A 6783-nucleotide genomic window follows, 5' to 3' on the forward strand; every position below is an offset into this window, starting at 1 on the left:
TTTGTTCGCCGGCCGCAATAACGTCAACTCGATTTCATTTCGGACCATTTTTGAAATAATATTTTGATATTTTATTCTATTTTAACCGGATTAAAAAACTGCATCAAAAGCCCTAAATATTCAGTTTTTTTTTCTTCGTAAGGGAAAATATATTTTAATCATTTGTTTTTCATTTCAAAAGGAAACTAAATATTTTTGGAAATATGTTCAATATTAAAGTGGAAATCAGAATTTTTTTATATATTTATTTTTAGATTTTACTAAATGCTTTTTGAAGTAAAAAAACAAAAAGGAACAAAAAATGGATTAAAAATTGCAATTATTGACTTAAAAAGGGGAAAATTGAGAAATATAATATACATATATAATCTTCATTTGAATTTGATCCTAACAAAGAAAGTCGGCACTCGGGATTTACTTTCTCGGACCTCACAAAATGACGTGGCGGGCCAGATTTGGCCCCCGGGGCGCCACTTTGACACCTGTGTTCTAACCTATCCGAGACAATTTTACTTCCAATGTTTCCAAAAAAAACCAAGATAATGAAAAGTTGTTTAAGACTCCCACATTTCTTTATCTTAAATGATCTACAAAATGTTATCTTATAAGGGCAAAATTTGTCTAAGCAATTAAAAAGAACAGTTAAGGTTCATTAAAGACTCTAAACTGACTCATCTGCTTCCAATAAACTAACTGTATGTTACAGCGAGGCGTGAGTTCCGCTTCACCGATTAACCCCTTGCACGTTCTCTATTTGCATACACACAAACAAGGGCGACAGCTTGTGTATTTACAGCAACTCTATGAGGTTGTTCATTAAATACAAAATGCTGACATTGGTGAGGCACAAATGGATCTTTACGAGAGCCGCTCTACCTCCACCGCGTAAGTGAGCGCCCACGCCATCTCCCAATATCGCTATTAAGTTTCATTGGGGCTCATTGCCTTTATGATTCCTTCGGCCACAACGCGTGTCGGATGGTAACACTATATGACGTTTTCCTTTGATTCTATTGTGAGTAAGAGCATTGAGAGCTGGGCTCGTCGCTTGTCTTACATGGCAATGTCCCAAAAATAGCACTCGGGGATCGTGACCCAGCAGTCGATCGGGGAAGGCTATGAAACCTGATTTACGCACAGACGGAATTCCAGCCTGCTTGCGTTCGATTTTCCTCCTCCCTGAGGTCAAGGTGCTTAACGACAGGTGCGATGCTGCATACGTGGCTTTACGCCACGCCGGGTTGATTAAAAATTCAAGGTCTGTCTGCACAGGTGTGCTGTCAACGCACACGTCGGAATACGTAACTAACGCCAGGTCTGGCAAAGGCAGCAAATTTCAAATCATTCATTTTACGTTCCGCTTACCCTCGCTAGCATCGCAAGGATTCCGAACCCTATCCCAGCCAACTTTGGGCAATAGGAGGGCTGGTTGCCAGCCAATCGCAGGGCACAATGAGACAAATAACCAATCACTCTGGCTAATGACAATTTTTTAAGAGTACTTACTTGCCAGCTGACCATTCTGTGCCTGTTACCAATAAATTCCATTGTTGGAATCAAAGGGATTTTGAAAAAAAACGTTTTATATTCTAAAGCAGTCCCCCTAAAATAGACTAGTTGTCTGCAATAACACACCAAGTGTGAGTTAAAGTCGCAAGCTGTGAGCTGCTGAATAAAGTTCTAAATTTGAGCCATTTTGGGCTCCTCTTTGGTGCATCAAAATGGAGTGTGCAGCATTTCCTCTCCATTCAATTTGCGTTTATGGTCATTTAAACACTCAGCGGCAAAGTCGGCCGCAGTGGGCGCTCGATAACGAGCTGTGATAGAGTCAAATGGAAATCAGATGTCCCTTTTGTTTTTTCTTATCTGTGCCTTCTCATTGCTACATCCAATTTTGTTTTTCGTTTAAATCTCATCAGGAGAAACAGGAAATTTGAGTGCAGAGGCTATTTTCTGGCCAAAAAAAAAAACGCTTAGGTACAAGGACTTTGAAAGCCCAATCGAGCTCAAGACTCTCATATCAAATCATTCATTTTCCAGTGCACATGGTCACAGGTGTCGGATTGACGCCGCGGGTAAGAAACACTTTTACGCGGGTGAACAAAAGGAGGCCGGCTCCTTTATTACTTGGCCAAGGTCAAGTTAGTGGTGTTGTCTTGGTGACGGAGTGAAAATGTTCAGACATTAGAAAACGAGTCATACCTGGACAATTTGGGCAACCATAGCCCTTGTTCAAAACCTTAAATGAAAACCCCTCACTTCTGTCCCAGTATCTATTAACAGAATTTGATCAGGCCAAGAATCCAACTCTAATCCTTCAACCTGCTGCCCTCTCGAAGGCACCCACAGAGCCATAACAGCCAAGACAAACAGACTCAAGGACAGTCCTGCACCTAGGACCTAATCAAGACTTATTACTCATATTTATTATGTTGACCACTTATTTATTCATGACTATTTATTGATTATTTACTTATCATTACTATATTTTGACTATAAGTTTGTTTGTTTGAGTGGTGCGCTTTCAACAACTTGGCGCTGAATGTTTCTAAAACCAAGGAACGCATCCTGGACTTTAGACGGAACAAGGCTGCTCTGCTCTGCTGATCTCACTTGGACTACTTAATTATTTCTTATTTATTGATTACTTATTTGCCTGTTTGTTGTTGTAATTGTGCACTACGTGGTGAAAGCTTTAAAACTCATTATACTTGTATAATGACAATAAAAGCATCCAATTCAATTGTAAAATCAATTAGATCCATGTATTCCCCTGTGTAAGGCAAGCACAAGGTTGAAAAAAAAATGTAATTAAAAAAAATAAATAAAAAACAGTTCTCACCACCTTGTCAAAGGTGCCAGTATTCTCCAGAAAAAGCCAAAGCAATGCAACTTCCCATTCTAACAAATGCGCCAATTAGAAAAAGGAAAACCAAGTCCCTGCGGAAATATTTCACATGCCTTTTGCTAATGAAATGTAGCAAATGCGAGTGATATGCAATGTGATTAGAAGTGACAACCAACTCCTGGATGAAGGTGTGATCGTAAAGGTGGTGCGGCACACTCAGAGGGAAGCGTGGTTACAAATAATAAACCTGAGTGTTGACGAAGGTGCAAAAGATTCAATATTTTCTCCCGTTTAAATCCACAACCCACGTACATATGTATGCATACAAATACACACTTTGAACTATATACAGTAATCCCCGAATATCGCAGTTAATGTAGACCAGACATGGCCGCGATTAACGAAAAATCGCGTTGTAGGATCACCCCCACAATACATGTTTTCGCGCCTATACAGAAATACAAGTGCACAAGTATTAAAACGTAAATATATATCTTTAACAGGTAACTATGGGCATTCGGAAATAGATTGCAATGACGATTCTATAACCTGATTCTCTAACACTGATGACGATAGACGTCTAATGCATTTTAGGTCTTCTGCAGCAGTCGATCGTAGTGTGATCAAGAACAAGCAATGGGTAATCAGAATAAATATTGGCAAACCTCTAATTTGAAAGCAGACTGACTATGTGTGCATGCATGTGTGTGTGTGTGTGTGTCGCAGTGTATTTGCATGAAGGCCTTATCCATGTAGCGGTGCATGGCAACAGCGTTACATGGGCGGGTGGTGGTCAATAGAAATAAATTATTAATGACACAGCTCACCATGATTCACGTATGAGCAAGAAAGAATCCTACTTCCATTTTTATTCTTTTTTTTCCAAGGACTTACCTCTAGGCTGTATGCCATTTGTTGCACTAATTTAAATCTAAAAAAAAAAACTCTTCGACTTGAGTATAACCACCCTCATCTTTTTAAAATGAAAAATAAAGAAAATATATTTGCATGCATAAACACTGTTTGTGTTGCTCATTACACTTGCCTAGAGGGCAGCGGAGAGAGGAAACAAAAACAAAACAGCAAACTAAAATTCTCATGTGTTTGGACCATGCAAATGATCCAAAAACGACATGATACTCTGGCGAGGTTTGTTGCTGTGAATGCAATTGAACAGTTGGTTTGTTAACAGGATTTAAACACGAAAAAAAGATAATACGACACGTCTGAACCAGGAAATAGTAAGTTGCAAGTCCGAACATTTTAAGTCCTAAGCTCCATTGCGTGGAAGAGTGGAACAATTTTTTGAAAACGCAAAACTACTCTCAAAATGGTGATGATATGCTGTCAGCCCCTCCCACTTCAAACGAAGTAGACTTCTACCGCCGTTAACGGATAAGACCAAGAACGACACGTTAAATGTTACCAGCGTCAAGTTAAATTGCATTTTTTGATTCGTGTTTTTACTTGTTTTTTCAGTTTAACTGCTAGCGTTAAAATGAGAGTCCGAGAAGAAGACAGCTGCACACGTGACCGGCCGACAAATTTGCACACCGAGTCCTGCTCTCCAAAGTAGCAATTAGAACGAATTGCTTATTGATAAATCCGCCCTTTTCCTTTTTCCACTCTCTCCTCTTCCCCCGCCGGCCTCCGTCACCGGCTCCTCATCTCTTCATTGTTATTCTTCGCTGACACCCGGCACCTCTCAGAGAATTGCCAAGTCAATTTAGAACCACTCAATAAGAACCTGATGTGCTTTAGTGCAAATACGGACTAATGCCGGAAGAACAATCAACACCTAAGCTTTTGTCTTTACCCCTTTCCGTGGCTCCTGTTGCGGGTGATCCAATGGGCCCAAGATCCCGAGGTTGAAATACTGGATCTTGTGGATTTTGTTAAGGAGCCACACGGTCCTTTTTTTTCGAACAAGATTCTCAGGGATCCACTGCACTTTTTTTTACTACTGGTACCAAGATGGCAGCTTGTCTTTTCGTGCATCCAAGACCTTGCCCCATTGGATGAAGAAAATCCAATAAGCTTCCTAGTAGTTTCACCCTGATGGTCAATAATGCCATTTTATACTAGCTGAAAGTTACGAAACTTAACAGTTGGAATCCTAGGTAGAATTTTAAGACACTATTGGTTAGCCCACCAAGTCTGGCACCATTTCGTGCCTTTTTGAAACTCAAAAGTAAGGGTGGAAGCTTTCCCACAACAATAGTAAGACTCCTTTGTGTGTAGAGGAGGTCAACTCTGAAAGTGTGACCTCTAAACTCAGCAGACTAAGAACAAAAAAAGAACAGAATAAGAAGAAGAATACATTTTTTTCCTTCCTAGGCAGCATTGCACGCTCATCACCACAGCGCAACTCGTAGGTCACCAACTCTTCGACCGTGACCACCGCTCACTGCGTGAAACAACCAGAGTGTGTCGGGAGCACAATTTTCCCCCATCTGGCTTTCCTACCTGCAGTGTTGAATTCATGTTTTCACCAGATAAAAAAATGGTCAGCACAGATGCACAAGTAAAAATGGCATTCATACCGCTGGGCATCATCTGGCAAGATGGTTCTATACGGTTTCCAGCTTAAGGGAGCATTTTAAACAAGGGTTGGGGTTTTAAGCATAGGTTATACAGTGTGCAGTCTTTCCAAAGATGTCTGGACCTGCCAAAATTTGACAAAATATCCCCATTCATTTCATTCATAGGAAAGAAATGACCCGGTATCAACAAGTGCCCACAAAGGACCCAAAATCTACAGAAAGTGACCCATGACAGGGCAAGCAGTTTCTCCAGAAATTTCATCTTCACATTGTTAGAGCAACTCTGGTTCCTCCAACGCAGCCAAAAAGTTAAAAACCAAAACCTAATCACTTGTCACATGAGGTTCGCAAGTGTAGATGAAAAATTTACAGCCCTACTCAACCGGCTTTCAAGAATAACGGTACAATCCCGAGGACATGGACACGGCTTCAGATCAACCTGCTCAAAAATGAACACCGATCCCGTCTCGCGTCTTGACATGTTCTATTCCCAAGGAGCTTACCACCTCTCCCCTTTCCTTTAGCAGTGCACCATTGCCGCAGCTGTCAAACGCTGCGCCTCATTATCGCGTACGCCCTCTTCATCCCTCCTAGGCGATGAAAAATTCCGGTTCTAAGCATCGACGGCAAATGAAGTCGGCACCAGACAAACTTCGTTCTTGTCGAACAAGACGACTTTTAAATAAAATACAATTGCTGAGGTGCGTAGATTTTTTCGTAGTATTTGCAAGGGTTGAATTATGCACATATCAGCTACAATTTCGTGTTTCTCAACCCACGAGCGGCAGCGCTAAAAAATGCATTGGGAGGAAAGGCAAAAAAAAATCTTGGCAGACTTTTCCTCCTGATCATCATGGTTGAAAATACTGCATCCGTGAGTACTGCAGTACGAGGCAAACATCATCTTAATCCCGCGAGGCACGCTGCTCAGCCACCACGTTTACTCGGGCGCTTTTGAACATTTGCCGTCGTCACTGGATGACATGCGCTATTAATACGACACCTTTAATATACAGCCGCACGTCTACGTTCTCAAAGTAATTGCACACCGCTGCGCACTTGTGCAGTAAGACAAATTGTTTAATTATTCATAAGGGCACAATGGTTTCAAACATGATATTTCAGACCCATAGAGGCGGAGGAAAAAGTTGTTTTCCTACTTTCCGCAGACAAAACAAGGACAGGCGCATGATTATTATTTATTCTTTGGTAGCGAGTGTATTTGTCCTGAAATCACTGGGGAGGAAAAATGTATAAAATTATACTTGCTCCTTGCTTTACTATAAAACCGCCTTGGATCGTGAACTACAAGCTGCTTCAGGACAAACACTAAAGTACGCAACGGATGTAAGTTCAAGCAGTTCAGACAGTCAAAACAATACGAATGTGTTT

The sequence above is a fragment of the Stigmatopora argus genome, chromosome 16, assembly GCF_051989625.1.
Source record: "Stigmatopora argus isolate UIUO_Sarg chromosome 16, RoL_Sarg_1.0, whole genome shotgun sequence".
In the NCBI taxonomy this organism is placed as follows: Eukaryota; Metazoa; Chordata; class Actinopteri; order Syngnathiformes; family Syngnathidae; genus Stigmatopora; species Stigmatopora argus.